We start from the raw sequence: 18,390 nt of genomic DNA on the forward strand, positions 1-18,390 counted from the left end.
TGTCCGCGCCCCGCCCCAGCCGCCGGTCCCGGCCGAAGAGCCGGGGTGAGGGTCGGGGAGGAGCAAAGCATCTTCCGTTGCTTGTAACCACCCAGACCCAGCCCGTCCCGTCCCTGCTCACCTGGGGAGGCACCGGCAAGGAAACTGCCCGCCGGCCCGCGCCTCAGGTACACAGCCAGCGACAGCAGAAACCCCCGCAGGCCGCACGGCTGCAGTTCTGTTGTGTGCAGCGTTGTGGGGAGAGCCGCGGGAGTAAGGTACTGGAGAGACGCGTGCTGGTGTATTGTGAAACGATAGCTCTGGACTGTCAGTTCCACAGGGATCGAACCCTCAGTCACCGTCAGAAAACCACAGGGGAGGTCAGCAGCAGGGACCTGAAGCACAGTCCCACCAGAGTCCCTGCCATATCCCTCATTTAGAGTTATATCCACCAACTCCCTGGATGTTCCTCCTATTCCAGCTTCACCAGCGTGGCCAAGCCCTCCTCCTGTTCCTAGTGTCTTCGCCGGATTACTGTATCATTGCCAAAACACCAGGTAAGACCTGCTTGTCTACACGAGCAGGAAAAGAGTTCACCCTCTGGTCTGTGTTAACCCGGGTCTTTGGAGCTGCATAAGGCAGAGGAGCCAGGCTGCAGAGGAGCCCCATCACACATCACAGCCACAGCAGTCAAAGCCTCCAAACACACTATGGGGCTGACCATGAACCCGCTGCTCCCCACACCCTTCTGGCCTGCAAACCCCATGGACCAGTCTCAAAGGGGTGGCCATGAGGAATATCATGAGGGGAGACGAGCCGTGGCCATGAGGTGTCAAGGGCAGTTGTGAGGCGAGATCATGACGAGAGAGGAGGGGCGGCCATGAGGGAGGATCGCAATGGAGAAGAAGGGGCAGCCATAAGGGGACATCATGACAGGAAAGAAGGCCGTGAGGGGAGATCATGAGGGGAGAGAAGGGGCAGCCATGAGGGAAGACTGTGAGGGGAAATAAGGGGTAGCCATAAGGGGAAATCATGAAGGGAGAGGAAGAGCAGCCATGAGGGAAGATCTTGAAGGGAGAGGAGCTGCGGCCATGAGGAGACATCATGAGGGGGGAGCAAGGGTAGCCACGGGATGTGAGGGGTGGCCATGAGGGGTGAGGGGCAATCATAAGGGGAGAGCATGAGGGAAGTGCAGGGGTGTGAGGTGCGACCATGGGGGGTAGGGGTGGCAGCGATACAGTATGGGGCCACTATGGGGGGCAGATGAGGGGTGGCTGTGAGTGGAGATAATGAGGGTACGTCTTGAGGGTAGATCAGTTTGCCCTTAGTGACATGGTTTAGTGGTGATCTTGGCAGTCCTGGGGTCATGGTTGGACGTGATGATCTTAAAGGTCCTTTTCAACCTATTTGATTCTAAGATTCTATGACAAAGTCACGGAGTAAAAGCCAAGAGGAGGAAGGCTGAGAGGAGTGGACCTGCTTGCAGTCCCCCATCAAACTAGCACTAGGAAGAGTCAGGCTGGTTAAAATACTAGGAGACACATCCTGATACATATATCCACTGCACACAGCCTGTCGTTTGGTTACAAGCTATCCCCATAGTATGGATTTATTAAACCGCTGTTGACGTTTAGCTCGATACTGCAAGGTCTAAGGCCCCAGTCCAAACAGTACAGTCAGCCTAGAGCACAGTGAATGTGGTCTGTAAATAAATATCCTTTGAGAGTTCCTAGAAGAGCAAAATGAGTTCAAATTATATGTCAAGGGAATGCTTTTGTGCAAGTGGACTAGTAACTGACTACAGCACCATTACCACAAGAAGGAAATAATTCAGTACAGATAGCAGATGTGAAGCACCTTCAAAACTATGATCTTATCACACCTGGACTTCTTGGAAAACAACTAATCCAACAGATTGGCCTCTTAAACATGGCTGTTGTATAGGCATGGCCCGCTTTGTGTGTATAGAAGTACTGCTGAAGCTGGTTATCTTCCTGCTGCAAGTTCTTTGTTGTCAAGGACTGAAGTGTAAAACAAAGTTTCTGAGCCAAAGGTTGACTCACATATATCATTCCCAAACCTTAAAATGAGAAGTTGGTTTCAGATAAGTGTAGTTTAAATACTATAAGCAGAAAACAAAACAAAATTCATGTATCAGTATTAATACTGCTCCTTTACTTTGGTCTCCTACAATTGAAGCCTGTTTCCAGTCCCTGAAACAGGCATTAACCTACAGCATAAAATAATTGTTTTGGCAAGACTGGGGATTAGGCACATAGGCTGATTGATACATCATGTGCTTTACTCCCTGTCTAGCCCACTTTTCCCCTACCCACCAGAATTTGTTTAATATTATTGTACCAGTGCAGGCACAATGACTGCAAAATGGTTACAGACTATTGAATCCATAAGTGATGCACCCCACAGGCATCCTCACAAACATCCTCAGAACAGTATTTGGCTCATTACCTATTTATTACGAATTTATCATCAAGTTTTTACTGTGAATCAAGCCCTTTAGGGGCTGAACAACTATGCAGCAAGTGCCAGATAGCCGTAAAAGCTGCTCAGTCAACAAGGACGGGGGACTGACTTCCTTCTAAAATTCCCCTCGCAGTAGCAGGTTCCACCATGACCTCTGAGCAGGCTGGCTGCTCTGGAGACAGGGTTGAAGCTCCCTAAACAGGCTTTGGCACACTGAGTTGTAATACTTCCCCACAAGCCATTACAAGCCTAGTGTATCAATGATAAAGCTGAGCGCTAACTGAACTTAGTAACCTTTAGGTGGAATTTTATAAAGCATGTGTTTACTGAGCTGTCTCCTCAGTCTTGACTGGGAAAACAAAAACTCATTCTGGAACATGCAAGAACAAAGACCTTGATTCTTTGTTTTACTAATAGTAAAGATGTTAATCTCTTAAGCATAAGAAAACACAGTCATGCTTTGATGACCAAAACTGGACAGATGCTACTTTATCAATATGAGTTTTTCATTTCCGCTACTTAATCCTTTTTTTCTTTGCTTCTCTAAAGACATTACTGATGGTGGGTAGGCTCTTGGCCAGTCCTTACTCTGAAGAGGAAGAGAAAAACCACAGTCTTGAAACTGCAAAGTAATGGGGTGTTTCCTCCTGCCTGCAGTCAGCCCCTTGGGGTCATTTGCATGGGGAACCTGGACAGCAGGAGTGTGCAGAGGTGTCTCCCCCTTCCTGCACTGTTGATAACTATGCACGTAATTTCAGCCCAGAAAACCATCTGAGATGGGCACAAATCTACAGCCATTAACAGATGGGAGCATTGTGGAGAGATTAGCGACACAACCCAAAAGAAGCAAGTTTGGTGGAGGGATTTAACACAGAGGAGGAACAGCGTTTCAGTTAAGTCCCTGTTAAAGCTGTTCTTCACTCTGCATTACCAGAAAAGATTGTGAAATTGACTTATATCTCTTTTTTTTCTTTTCTCTTTAATCACTGTTTGGAACCCTCCACTAAAAAGCTCCCTCCAAATCTTGTTTCCTAGGAAAAGCAAAGCAGTCTTTCAAGTGCATAGTTAGTTGCACAGCCTGCATGGTCCATGTGCTAGCCATGTGTGCGATGGTTTGTTTCCCTGTGCTGGAAGGAAGGGTTCAATCTGGGACACTGAATTATAACAAGCTATTTTAAAAGTAATCACCGTTTCAGACCTGACTAGCCCTAGCTTTCTTTACACTGGTGAGTGAGAAAATCTACTCATGAATTATCCCCACTGCAGTTCTATTTGTCCTCAGATGCCAGCTCGACACAGGCAATTTACAGTTGTCTCCTCCAGCAGGGTTAAATGGTACAGTGAGCATAATACGCTGGCCCTGTTTACCCTGGAGATTACGCTACTGGTAACTTCTATGCTCCCCTGTCACTGCTGAAAAACAGGTACAGAATTTCCTAGTGCTGATGCATAAGGAATAAGAAACTCCATGCAGGAAAAGGGAGCTGTAAATCTGAGGGTGATAATCAGCCCAGGCTACTCAGACCATGAAAATGTCCTCAAACGGATGAAGCAACTGGGTGGCTGAGAACCAGAATTTCACGCAGGTACCGATTACACTGAATACTGTTATACAGTGTCTTCCACTTATTCTAATAATTGATTAATTCAATCCTCCATTTAGTTCTATTAAAAACTCATGAACAAAATCAGCTGCACTGAAAACACTGCAACCCCTTCTATCTGTCATTTTGATCATATTCTGTAGCTTTTGGCTTATTCTGAGCTCAAATCTAATCAGTGGTTATAAAAATGAGCTATTTAATGATGAGAAAAGGCAAGAAAGTATCATAATGATTTGAGGTTTTTTATTATTCCTTTGTCACTCAGGGTTCTCCAAGCAGTAATTGCCATTAGTACCTGGTACTGGACTCTCCATGGTTGCAGCATGATTACCCTACCTAAGATCCCCGTGGTTTCCAGGTAATTCCCAGCACACACAGGAATGAGTCATACCTCATTATTAATTTTATTTTTTTTTATCCCATTCAGGCAGGAGCTAGAAGAGATGCACTAAGGACTACATTAAAAAGCTGAGATTACATTATGCATTATCCTATCATAGGAACAGATGAAAGTTAAATGAGAGACAGAATTAGCATGGGTGCTAGAATCTATGCATATGCAAGAATCCACCTCCAACAAAAAACTGAAAGCCCTGTTGTAGAAATATAGGTTGCTAAATAAGCTATTAGTGGTATCTTATACACAAAAAGGAACATTCTTCCATTAAGGAACACTCTGGAGTTGCAGAGAGTCTCCTGCCAGGTGGATTATTCACTCCATAAATCTCAATTGCCAACAAACTCCTTGGCAGCCAGGAAAAGAAAACAATGGGCACTTGGCTGCCGATTAACAGACTATCAAGATACTTTAGTGCTTTCTGACTAAGTTTTGTGGAAGGCCTTAAAAAAGCTGGACAGTGCAGAAACCTTTCAAGATCACAAAAAACCCCAGCAATCCTGGTCTAAAAAAGAAACCTAAGGGCAAGAAACAGAACAGAGATAAGAAGGGAAAGCAGAACCAGGATTACAATAAGGTACTAAAAATACAAGTACAATGTGAAGAGCTGTATTTTATTTTTGACGTTAATATAATCAGCTAGTTTAGAGATATGAAATTCTGCCTTACTGATGGTGCTGCCTGGTACGTGAAAGGAAAGGATGAAGAGGGGAACCTGGGAAAAGTATCCAAAGAGATAGGAGAGAGAAAGGGAAGCCACATAATGAAAAAATCTGAGGTCAGCTGTGACAGAAAAGTAATGCTTTTAAAGAACTACAATGCCAATATAAGCTAACATTAACATTTATAAGTGAGTAAGGGAAATACATAGACACTGAAAAATGGATTTACAAGCAAAACAAAGGAATTTTCTTTGTTTTCTTTTATCTTACAGTTTTCTTATTGTTTGTCTTTCAGCATTTACACACATGCTGTCTGGATGTATAATCATAAGGGAAATTAACCCTGGATAACCCCATGCTGCAGCACTATTACAGAAATTGCTCTAGAGAAAACAACTCTAGGAATAAAATGGGGGATGTTCGTCGGAAATCAAGTAAGTCACAGACACAATAGGTCTGAAGCATGGGAAAATCTCTTTATGAGAACACACCATTAAACATTACAATCAAGCATAAAATTGCTCTGCCACTGTATTTTGTTTTATTTGCATTGTTAAATTTCTTCTCCTAACAATAATGGATAGTTTATAGCACTAATGATTTATACAAAAGGAGCAGTGTAAATGCATTCCGAATGGGTGGCTTCTTTCTTAAGAACTGTAGACTCAGTTTCCTTCAGCTAGATCGCAAATCAGTGACTCACACAAATTTCACATCTGCCTCAGGATACAGTGGTGCAGCCTCTAACGAGGTTTCATGAGGGATTAAGTTCCTATGGTGCAAGAGAGGTGTAAAAACTTACGTTAATTTTAAAAAGCACATTACATTTCCACAAACTGCCATGGTGCAAAAATTATAGATGCGTTGCCATTAACAACTGTTATCACCGAATCCTGTATGGCCATTTTACTAAGTTCATTACTTCTAGCTTTGGCATCCCCACTTAAAATACAATACATTGATTATATACAATTCATGACTGTCCATGCACACAAACACAGATTTTCCCCAATAACTCAATGTAATTGATCTGGAGAAGGGAGCCATAGTTTAAGAGTATTTAAATTGGTCTGCAAAGCACATTCATCTCACTTGTGCACCACCAAAGGAGATGGGGACTGATATTTTTGACATGCAAAATTATGTGGATTTACTACAGTTTATAACGCACTCTATGATATAACAAGAGTATTTTATTCCCAATAAAAATTCTAAAACTCTTAAGTCAGGCTCCCTCAAATAGAAATCAGAAGAGTGGCATAAAACAACACTCTGGAGCACACTTTGATCACATCTTTCCAGTGTTTCTTTGACCTTTACATCAAAAGGAAGGTATTTGTCAACTCTCTTGATTCCAGCAGCTGTAGCATTAAGGAACACACTTAATTTACAGTAAAACCTTGAAACTGACAACACGGGGAGTAAGAATCAGAATCGAGTCAAGACTTCATAGGCCAGAAAGAAACAGAGTAACTGCAGTTGTATGTACTCAGCTTATGGGTAAGCATCAGGAAGTTTCTAATGCACTTCCTTTCTGACTAATGGCCTAGGTAGGTGTGGAGACAACAATCCTCACATAGGATATGTGAGGAGGAGATGGAAGAGAAAGTCCACAGAGAATGTCGGTCATTGGATGCTTCCTGCAGTCTTTCCATAACCAGTTATCCGGAGCCAGTTTAAACAGATCACCATAGGCATTCCTCAGCAAGCAACAGCATTTCTGCTGCTTCCTTCAGACTGGCAGAGGAGTAAGACTTCCCAAAAACATATCCTTTAGAAAAGAGGGAATTAGGCAAACGAGCTCAGTGCTCAATGGGAATTTGGATACCTCGCTGCTGCTGCTTGTGAAAAGCAGACCTCTGAGTAAACCACCAGCGAAATGACAACCACGCTGCAGAAGCCACCAGGCTATTTTTACCAAAGCAGAATATGTTATCTTTTCATTTTGTATAAAGGCAATAAAAATTCATAAGATTCATGCTCTGCATTTAAAGAGAAAAGCTTGGTAATACAGCATTCATACCACGTGTTTTTTAACATTACCATGAATGGTCTACATTCTTCAGTCTTTTGACATGTTCACAGGGATGGTGTTTACACTGACTCGTTCATAGTACATCATATCACATTTTAATGATTCAGTTCGGCTCTGACAAAACGAAACATCTGCCATAATTTTGTCTTTCGTGAACTTTATCACAATTAAAAATCTGACGTTTCACCAGCCTGCGTGCCAACCAAGAAGCACGCCAAGTTCAGCTATTCCTGATACATACAAATGCATGCAGCATCGACAGCTAGTACCAACAGCACCAAGCCATCACTGACTTGTCAGATCCCACCACAAAAGAGAAAAAAGATCACAGTTTGTGGGCAATAATTTCATAATTTTGATCTGGTTTCCATATGACAGAGTGCAAGAGAGAGAAAGCGGGGGGAAGGGGGGAAGGAAAAAAAAGAACGCTTCACAGATCTGTGTGATGACAACATAAGATTTCTATGTCTTGCCCTATTGCAGCCAGAAAAATATTAAAGCAGCATGTCAAAACTGGCATAGCTTCTAAAAAACGATTTTCAAACATCACTTGATGGACGGCACCCTAGCAACTTGATACGAAGCTTAAATCTGCAGCTATTTTACATAAAATGAGGCCAATCCCACCCAATGCAATGACAGTATTCTTGTTTTCAGCTGAATTAATGGTATCTACAAACTCAAGCCACTTCTGAGACACTGCACATATGACAGGAATGCAGCCTAACCATTTAATGCAAAGACCATCAACCTCTTGGACCCTGCTAAGGCCAGGGTAACTATAGTATCTCTATGCAGCTCCCATGACAGTCATTTCAGGGTGGAAGACAAGAACCAGAAACAAAACCAGCAGCATAATGGTACATGCTTCATATGGGGAGCAGCAGGATCTCACTGCGCAGTGGGCTCTGATGCTATTGAGCCCAGGAAGCTGGGAGGGATGGATGTTTCTGAACAGACTCCAGGTCAGAGCTTGGGTCTCCATGAGAGCTGTGTTTTCTAGCACTGCTCCTCCATTTTTTTATTTTTTCTTTTTCTGTACTCCCAGCATACTACTGGATCAGACAAGGTACAACTAAACTTCAAGAGTCTCACAGGAGGACTTCAGGGACTGAGAAAGAAAATGAAAACTGATCCTGTAAACAAAACATACAAGACTGCCCAAATGCATGGCCTAGGAGATGTTTAAGGAGATGCATGGTCTACTAGATACAAGAACAGACTGAGATTCAGTTTTTCTCCCCAGCTCTATCACAACCATACTGGTGATCTAGGAGAAGTCCCTTCAGCTCTCCCTGCCCATCCCACCTCTCCTCTCTCTCAGCACCCTATCAGCACCTATGCAGCGCTTCCACAGGGCACATCCTCACTCACTTAAGTCTTCAAGCACTAGCCTGATAAGCCATTTTTGAAGATGGCATGTAAGCACCTAAATCACAAAGGTGCATTTTCAAAATCTGTGGTGAATGGATGTGTGCCCTTTCTTAATGAGGAAAAGGCTGTCCCCAAGTGTCTGCAATGGCATTTTCCTATGTATGACAGCAAACCCCGAAATTTGTTTGAAGTCTAACCAGACGCATAGGGAACTGGCAGGTAATGTCTCTTACAGTTGGTTGGTTGGTATTTTTGGACAGGAGGTTGCATTTCTTTCTATGTTGCCACTCTGCAACTGTACATCCAACATTGTACTGACTCACCAACAGCATTTTTATGTAGCCCATTAAAGAGATTATACCCTGTTTGGGTGGGGTGAGACTTTCTGGGTAGATCTGGCTGGAGAGGAAGTTTTGAGCGTAAGATACTAGTTCTCAGGGTTACAGAGAAACCATGTTCTCCCGTATGTGCATGCACATGGAGAGCAGAAAAAGTACGTCCACTCCCTCTTGCTTCTCCGTGTCACCTCATTGCGGTGGCAAAACTACTGACGCTTCGAATTTGGCATGGTCGCTATTTTTTAATGAAACCCATGGTTTTCATTAGGGTTAAGGTAAAGGGTTAAAACCAAGTTGTTATGCAGCCTCCAGGGAAAAGGCCATGCTTTCTGCCCAGCCTAGGAAGGGACAGGCAGAGCACACCTTCCAGACTGCCTCTAGGCAGCACAGGATAGACACAGCCTTCGGGAGAATCAAAGGGCAGAGATCTTTCCATCATCACTTTCAGCCTAAGATCAAGGGTCTCTGCTACACTTCTGATCTGTTGAGTTTTATGCCAAAGCTGCACAGAATCGTCCTGAGCCGGGCAAGCACTTTGCAATGTGCATCTGCGATCCCCTGCCACCAAACTCACTTCATGCATTTGTGCAACAATTCCAGAAACAGCCTTGACTGCTCACCCATTAACTGTAGGACATGAGTCAGGTTTGCAATGCTGGCAGACAGGCTATTTTTATCACACTTGGGATGTGCTGTCACAAGGGTAAATCCCAGCTGCAGATTTACCAAAAGCGCTAAGGAGATTTGTCTGGGGTTTCAGGACACCCTGCATCCTGATCTGCATAGCAGCTCAGACCAGGATTTTTGCCATTCAGAAGTCCCAGACAAATGGCTTGTGAGAGCGTGCAGCTTGCCAGGGCGGTGCGTATTCAGTGAGTGTGCCGGGTCTGGGATGTGTCTGACACCGGAGGCACGTGCTGCCCACCTGCACATAGAAGGTACCTCAGCCTCCCCCACACACTGTGCACCAGACTCCACCAAACACCTATGTGCAGACATGCGCCCCCTCTCCCATTTACAGTACCTGGGCACAACCCAGACCACAAGGACCATGCATATAAATTCCCTGTGGCATACGGCAAAGAGCTGGCCACCCTCCCCCTGCCGCTGGGCAGGGCAGTATATACTCCCTGCACATCTCACAACACTCCTATTTCTATAGTCTCAACCAAGTGCAGCCCAAACTTGCATTTACTTCCCTCACAAAGTTTACTATCTACAGCAAGAGCTTCCCGGCCCACCTCTGTTCTCAGGGATCTGATCCCCTGGCTGCGGTAGATGTAGAAAAGGATCTCATGGGTGAAATCTCTGTTAACCCACCACGGATGGCTCATGGATGAAATTTGGTAACTGTTGCCATACAACACTAAGGATGGCAAAGCTGAGTTTCTGCTGATACCTGCCGTATTCCCTGCCTTGGAAGCTGCATGTCATCGTATTAGCACAGTTCTGCTAAATTAATTAGAAAAGGCACACCCTTTCCAGGGCTCATCCTGGTTTTTTAGCCACGACAAGTAACTTTACCTTGCTGTCCTATCTGGTTTCTCTTTTACACACAGAAGACAGGAAGAAGGGAATTACTCAAGCCAAGGTCGTGCATATAAGAAACACGAATCTGTCATACAACCCAAACTGGCTCTCAGCTTGCATCTATCCCTTTTTGGGCAGACAGCTTAGACATTTTGAATTTAAAAGAACTCTGGCATTTTTCCTGCATGTCCTCAGATTTCTAGCTCTGAAAGCTCACACTAAATCTTTTTGTTCACTGTAGGTGTCTTCCTCAAAGCCCGCTTAAAACTGAACACCTCCAAACACTTCCAGGAAGGTGTTTTTTGGCTTTGTTTTGTTTTAACTTTTAGAGGTAAGAGCTGTGATTCCTAGTATTAAAGCATAAAATGTTGAGGGTCTGCTTTTCTGCCTAAAAAAGAAAAAAACTTGCTTTTTTTTTTTTTTTTTAGCACAGCATGAACTTCTGTGGCATAAAGAACTGAGCCCCAGCTTCCATACTGTTTGTATTTTATCTTTTCTGCTGTATTTTCTTCAGTTAATACTTTACAATTCTGCCTGAAACAGAAGTAGTTTTAGTTTCTCTATTGCCTGCATATTTTGTCATTTCTAACACGACAGTACTGTAACCCGTTTGTTTTCTCAGTGCATCTTTCAGCATCACTTGTACTTCACAGTGCAGATGTCTAATGCAGATCAAGGCGGGTGCTGCAGTATATTCTGTTCCAAAAGATATCCCCACCTCCTCATTTGTTTTGCAACATGGCTATCAAAGCATTAAATAAATAACATAATAGTTAGCATATATCCATTGTTTTACATATTCTGAATGGTTTATAGATGTCACTTAATTTCTTCACATGCTGCTCCTGTGAAATAGAAGAGGTGATACTTTTTATGAATTGCAGCTACAAAGCAAGGCAGCAGCTGAACTAAATAATCAGATTGACAGCCCTTTCTCAATTTCTGAGGTGAGAATAAATCCCATTTATAAGGAGAAACAGAAAAAAAAAATAATGTAGACCACCCCCTGCTAACAAATGAAATGTAGGCTGAACTTTGATCACAGCTTTTTCTCTGCAAGCCTCTAGCCCAAATCTGAAGCTTGAGTTCGCTCCCTTAAAGCTCACACCCAGAGGCACGGCTCACTGGTCAATGCAATCTTCAAAGTTTCACATCTTGAACTATTTATTTTCAGGAACAAAGCCTGGAAAAGGTCCAAAAACCCCGTGTGGGTTGGCAGCAGCTCAGGATGCTGTCTAGGTGTGTCTGGCTTAACCAACTAACGACTCTTTCTACTTCCTCCATTCAGAGAACACTTGTGTTTTGCCATACTGCAGTAAACCACCCATTGACTTCTGTTCCTTAGTTTCTAAAAAGGCTACAAGTTTCTCTCACTGGATCCCCAGCTTTATGAGCTGTCAGACACTTCGAGTTTTAGCTGGTGTTTGAGAATTCAACAGTGAATGTGCAGTTTAGGATTTACGGCTGGGAAGGCAATCTCCCAAAATATCTGGATGAATGCAATGCAGAAATATGCCACATTATAACAGTGAGTATTCTTTCTCAAAATGGAAGTGTTAAACTTCAAGCACAGCTCTATGCCTGAGATGAGCCAAAAAACTTCTGAAATGACTAACAGACCTTGCTCAGTAACCCTGTGGACAAAGCAGCCCTTTCCTTCCCACTCCCTTTCCCCCTCCATATACCCCAAGCACATACAGTCTTGATTCTCAGCTATGCTTTTAAGCCCAACTCCCCTAATATTGATGCCAGGACAGTGTTTCACATCTGTTACCCTCAAACTGTCAAATCCTGAGATGGGTCCTTCTGAAGGTTATTAAACTCACAGAATCATTTAGGTTGGAAAAGACCTTTAAAATCACCTGAGTCTGGACTTAAACTGGTTTTTAATGTGCAGAAAGAGAGACTGAAATAAACACTAATATTAACCTGTTCAAACAGGAAGAAATCCCCCCCCCTTGTGCTTAAAGCCACAGAAATTAAATCCATGAGGGCATTTATAGAAAACATCTTACTTAGGAAAGAAAACAAAGGTGACTGTCACAGTTATTTGTCACTGCTGGTAGATAAATTTGCGGGGCTTACAATGTTTACCCTGGAGTACGGCTGAAAGATCCATTCGTGCTGCATTAGAAACCCGCCTCAATGACAAACTTCAGCTCCCCGCTCTAGCAAAGCTGATGTATTGACTAGACAGGTAGATATTAGGTGCTCCGACTGTCTGGATGCTATGGAAATCATGCTGCACGCATCTGACCGTTGTCAGCGGCAGAAGACAAGCACCGGCCTCATTCTTATTCTAGCCAGGAAAAAGGCCTCGTCTGCATTAGCCTTTTTACTGAAAAGCTGCCATATTTGTCAGTTCAGACGCATGTAAGATAAGCTCCTTCCCCGTTATCTAATATTTCACCAGGCAGTGGAAACGAAGGATAAGCAGAACCTAATAGTGTATGCGGGCAGGAGATCTTGAATGCTGTCAAGCTCAGCAGAAGGCCTGGATGCCCCAGACAAGGGGAAGTTTATGGCAGAAGTTAATCACTTCATTTTGAAGAAAAATTCACAGGGATTTGGAGAAATGGTTGCGACTTATCCTGGCTATGCAGCAAGCAAGGAGACAAGTTTAAAACCCTTACTGCAGCATTATACTCGGTGCCTCTCCCACCCTCAAATGTCTGTACTGCTTGGCTAAATTTGCAGTCCAGTCAAAGGGGATTAAAGAAGGCAGCTGTAAAACCACTGCTTTCCCTAAGCAGCTGGAGGAAACAGAAAGACAGGCAGGGGGAAGCAAAATGGAAAACCAGATTCTGCCTTCTTGAAATGTCCTGGGCTGATCAGTCTTGAATGGCAGCAGAGAAACCTAAAGTACCACTGTAGCCTGTCTTACTTGCATTCCTCCCCAGTAACACTCCCCAAATGTCATAATGTGGTAGCAACCTGGCAAACAGATCAGAAAGGCTCTCGCTCAGTCATGGGGCTCCCAATGAGCACGTATCTAACAGGCTTTTATGCTGCATAATGTGGATACAACAGTGCTAAGTGAATTCTGAATAAAATTGAGATAGCCTGTTTCAGAGCTCACAGAGTAAGTCTGATTTAACAGCATGTCTGCTCAACAGATACACCATCTTAAACAGTAGTGACTATACGGTCACAGTACTGCATTTTAATGCACTGACATAAGAATCAAACTATATTTGCACAAAAGTGCAGCCGTAAGTATAAGCTTGCAACATTGTTTAGACCCAACCAGAATGACCAAGCTATGCCTAAATGTGTGGGACTTCTTTGCTTTTTTGTTTGGTTGGTTTTGGCTTTCTTTTCCATCTGGCAAAAATGGACTTTTTGGGCATTTTTGCCCCACCAAAATGTAAGCAACAGCCTCTGAGGGAAGGGCTACAACACACACACGGGATGTGGTATCCAGCATCCCTTTGCTGCCTGTTCCTGATCCACTGCCCAAAGTGACAGGGTGAATTGTGTCATGTGCATGGACTCCTAACGTCAGCTCTGCACTTAATACCTCATCTGGTCACCAATAATAATTTTGACCCTCCCTGCAGTCAACAACACTTTGTCTGTCAATAGCAACAGTCCCAGGATAGCTGCTGTCAGCACTGCCTCACCACACGTGCCCACACATGATGGCAGCTCTGCAATGTCACTTGCCTGTTCCCATCGTGTGACAATGGGGAGTATAGAAAGTCACAAGAAACCTGTTCCCAGGGAGTCAAGTGCCCCTTGGCATCAGCACTTGCTGTCCTTATGGAGTAGGCCACCTGGGCAAAAACTCATGTTGCATGTGAGCCTGCAAGGGAAACAAAGCGCAGCCTGCTTCTAATTTTAGGCCTGGCAGCCTTAAGGATGTTCTGGGCCATCTTTATCTTTGGCTTTTCCAATTCCTCTTCCATTAAAGTCATACCCTCAAAAGCAGTTGTGCTGTCTCTTGCCTGATGTCTCTTCGCCTCCCCACGTGAGCCTGGTCACAGGGTGCAGCAGTCTGAAAGTCGTGACCTCTCCAGAAAGCCCTCCTTGCCCAGCAAAGATTTCACAACCTGCCCGCACTGGTGGGACAGAGAAAGGACGATCCCTTGCGCTTCTCATCAGCTGGCTGCATGGCTTTTTGAATCACAATTGTCCCTGGATCAGTCAAGAGCTTCTCTGCCTTTTCTCACCTCAACCCTGCAGTGTATTTTTCTTTTCTTTTAATTATGTACATTAACCACTCCATTCAAGATGATCAGTTTCACATTACTGGGGAAAAAAAATAAACAGGATGATGCCAAAACTGATGTCTCATAAGAGTCTTCTATCTGTCCAAGCTTCATTTCCCCTTATAGACCCCCCAGGCCCCAAAGCCTGTCCAGCAGGAGTTAGATGCCCATTCCTCACACAGCAGCAGGATGCCACAGGCTAGCTGCTTTGCAGAAATTGTCCTTAAATATAGGCAGGGTAATGCCAAGTATCTTCCCACTCCCTGCAAGCCACAAGCTACCCACTGGGGTATGACAGGGGAGAGAAGCAGATGCTGGACCACCACGGCCCCACTGACATGGGGAAGCTGCTCATTCCCTGCATGCCTCAGCCCAATGCTGGTTGCACCACCTAGGAACATGCCCTCTCCAATTTGCAGCTGCAAAGACCAAGCACACAGCAGCAATGCTGCCAAGCCTGTGTTCCCAGCCCCAACATTCAGCAAAGCAGTACCTTGTGTTCAGTGAGCGTAGAAATACAAAATGGCAAGAAAGGCTATGACTGCTTTCCAAAATATTTCCATTTCATTAATTACCTAAAATGCAGCAGGATTTTATTTAAAAACTGGAAGAAAAAATGTAGTAACCTAATGGTGCCCTTTCACCCTTTACAGTATACCACCTCTGCCAGTACTTTCTACACTCAAGCCTGGAGAACACAGCAGGTTATCTATTCCAAAAGCACAGCTGGGCCCCAGCCCTGGGGGCACCATACTACCTCCTGCCCACCTGTGGTAGGGCTGAAAAAGAATACTGGCTGCTGGCGGAAAATGTCTTTCATGCAGCTGTACGATATAACCTCTTCCTTTCACTTTGCATCTTGGAGGCCACTCCAAAGTTTGCACAGAAATTGATAATCTCATTTTCTCTGCATTTTATTTTTTTTTCTTTTTCCAGGGGAAGGGGAAAACCTTGATTAGACGGACACAGCTACTTAGAATCAGTCTCTAACAAGTCCATTCTCCAATGAAACAATTGGGGCAGAATGGCTCTCTGTTAATGTTACATTTAGTCATTAAAAATATGCATTTGTGATTCTAAAAGCTGCTAGAGGCAAAACACAAGAGAGAGAGATACATCCTCGGATTTACATTCAGTTTCCAGCCTGGTAGACCCAATGAAACTAAAATTAACATCTCTACCTTTCATATGCATTTATGGGCAAACATACATTGAGTAATAACCACCACTGCTATATACATTTGAATCTTCTTTCAGCAGAGGACTAAATGCCTTTTGAGAAACCTAAATAATTTAGCATCACACTAGTGTGAAGTGTGTAAAGATGCTTTTTATATACTACTGCACTTAGCTCTCGGGTACAGCACAGGGGATGTTGTCATTTTAAGGCAACAATATAATGTCTTTGGGTAGGAAATACAGCTAATAGGTAAAAGGAACAAAAATATTTGAACTAGACTGGAAACTATCATTCAGTAATAATAATAAATAATCCAATTGAAAATGACAACAAAAAATAATGCAAACCTTAACAAACAATTTTTTGTTTGAAATCGTAATTATTTTAACAAACTATTACTAATTACCATTACAAACAGTGGGATCTTTAACTATGAGGATCTACAAAGACCTTGGTTTCACGTTTCATCCAAGTTTGTTACACTGTCACTGTTTATTTGTATTACAGAAACACAAAGATCCTTCAATCAAGAATTACAACTGCAGTGGCCTGAGCACTGCATAATTAAAAAAACCTGACAATCCTTACATCTATAATGGTCAGGTCTGGAACTATGACAAAAAAGATGAGCTGCATGTGAAACAGGAGGTGAAATTAAGGAGTGAACTGCTCACGTCCACTGTACAAAATTGTGGGCATTCTTAGCTCAACAGCTGCCTAGCAAAACAAAGAAACAAACGAACAACAAAAAACACCCTCAAGGAAGGGTTCTTTAGGATTCTTACAGTAAACATTATTTCCCATATATTCAGGGACCATCTACTGCATAGGATGTTTTCCGTAGCTCTAGGATAATCTCCCACCAAGCCACATGCAGCAAACACCCAGCCAGAATAAGGGGAGTAGCGGGAGAAATTAGCACCCACTGTATTTTCTGTATTCCAAATGCTTTCTGCTCTCTCTTCTTCCAAGCAGTAAAAGAAACTGAAAAGAAGTCCAGATACTAACAGAAATAAAGTGTTTCCTATCTTCCCATTACCTATCGTTTAACATTTTTGGTGCCTCAAAAAACAACAAACACTGGAAAACAATAAAAAAAGTAAAAAACAAAACAAAACCAAACAAACCAACTGAAACAAACCAAAAAGACAATCTGAAATGTTCAACTGAAGTAAAAAGCAACCAAACTAGACCAACACACAGTTCAAATGCTGTGGCCATGCTACCCAAGTCTCTCCTTCACCATCAGTAGCTGGACAAAAACAGATCTCCAAGCTCTTGCATTTTTCTTCTATCACCCAACCTTGCTTTCCTTCCAGACTATAGAGAGCAGGATCAGAAAACTATGCCTGGTTTTCCCGCAACAGTTTACAAACTTCACAGCCCATTTCAAATAACTTCTGGCAGATTATGATTTTTTTTTTCCAGATGTCCTCAGAGCAGGGAACTTTCAATAATTTGCTCCTGCAGTGCAAAGCGGAATGCCAGCATGAAAAAAGCAGAAACCCAAACAGGAACACCACAGAGGTATGCAGAAATAAATCAACAACAAACTAAGCTTCAATGTAAAAAAGTGGAAAAAACTGCTGAATTAGGGTGAAGGACTATATGAAAGTAAGTGGGTGCCATAAAACAGGCACCTACGGAGGTGCTCAGGAGCAATGATCTAACAGTCTCTTCTGATTTCACAGTTCAGAAGCTCCTGGCATACTACTGCCCTATCTGCAGCATCTCCATATTGGAAAGAAAAGTCTCCACCTACAACTCATTTGTTAAAAAGTGGCTCTTTAGGCTACTGTGAGACAATAATTTACAAAGCTTAGATTCACTCTGCTTTGTTGCTGAGGAGAGCAGAAACAAACTTACTGTTCCTCTTCTACAGTGGTTTAAAAGCACAGTGCAATTTCAAGGGCAGATCAAAGTTAGACTAATTATTTCCTTTCTGCATATCCTATAACTAAATGTAACAGGTCACTAGGGAAGGGTGAAACAAAGGATGAATGTACTTGCACACACTAACAACAAACACTAAGAAACAAGGACGTTATTTATATAATAAAAAGATGCATAAGGGAAAACATCAAAGCCTATATTAAAATATACAAGCCCACAAATATATCACCAATGGTGCCTCAATAACTAGGGAAATAAACTGGCTGCTCTCTTTCTCCACACTTCAGATTAAACATAACTGCTGAGGCAGTTAAATCCTTCAAAAAGCCTTTAGCATTACTGATCATCAAGGTTTGATAATCCTAGTATTGCCCACTTAAAAGTTAATCCAAAGACTAAAAAAGTATGTTTCCATTATCTTCTGTTGTTTAGAGACATTTGAGGTTACTAAAGCTGTATCTTAAAGATTTAGGCTGCAGTCAGGAAGGCTAGAAACATGCTTTACTGTAATTTTTTAATGAAACTTGACATTCCTATTTATAGAGTTCCAGGCATCAGAGCTTTAAAATACTCCATCTATCATGAGAACTGAAGAGTGGTCAAGAATATAATTTGCCTGAAGAAACTTGCAGAAGCAAATAGCTCTTGTTCTGCATTAATTCCTCTCTAGGATACCTCAACAGGGATATTTTGCTTATGCTAC

General features: G+C 43.0%; 1 protein-coding gene and 1 long non-coding RNA gene across 3 annotated transcripts in view; one reads left to right on the plus strand and one right to left on the minus strand.

Moving 5' to 3' along the window:
• The window catches only part of LDLRAD4 (low density lipoprotein receptor class A domain containing 4), a 180,161-nt gene that overhangs the window by 15,361 nt on the left and 146,410 nt on the right, over positions 1-18,390 (minus strand). The window lies entirely within an intron of this gene.
• LOC133214514 (uncharacterized) lies at positions 45-5,857 on the plus strand. The gene is made up of 3 exons (XR_009726141.1): positions 45-167; positions 3,013-3,102; positions 4,344-5,857. It is a non-coding gene; the product is annotated as an uncharacterized LOC133214514 (long non-coding RNA).

Source organism: Neopsephotus bourkii, unplaced genomic scaffold (genome assembly GCF_033783945.1).
Source record: "Neopsephotus bourkii isolate Nb327-2 ecotype Australia unplaced genomic scaffold, CSIRO-AGI_Nbou_v1 NB_894, whole genome shotgun sequence".
NCBI classification, from domain to species: domain Eukaryota; kingdom Metazoa; phylum Chordata; class Aves; order Psittaciformes; family Psittacidae; genus Neopsephotus; species Neopsephotus bourkii.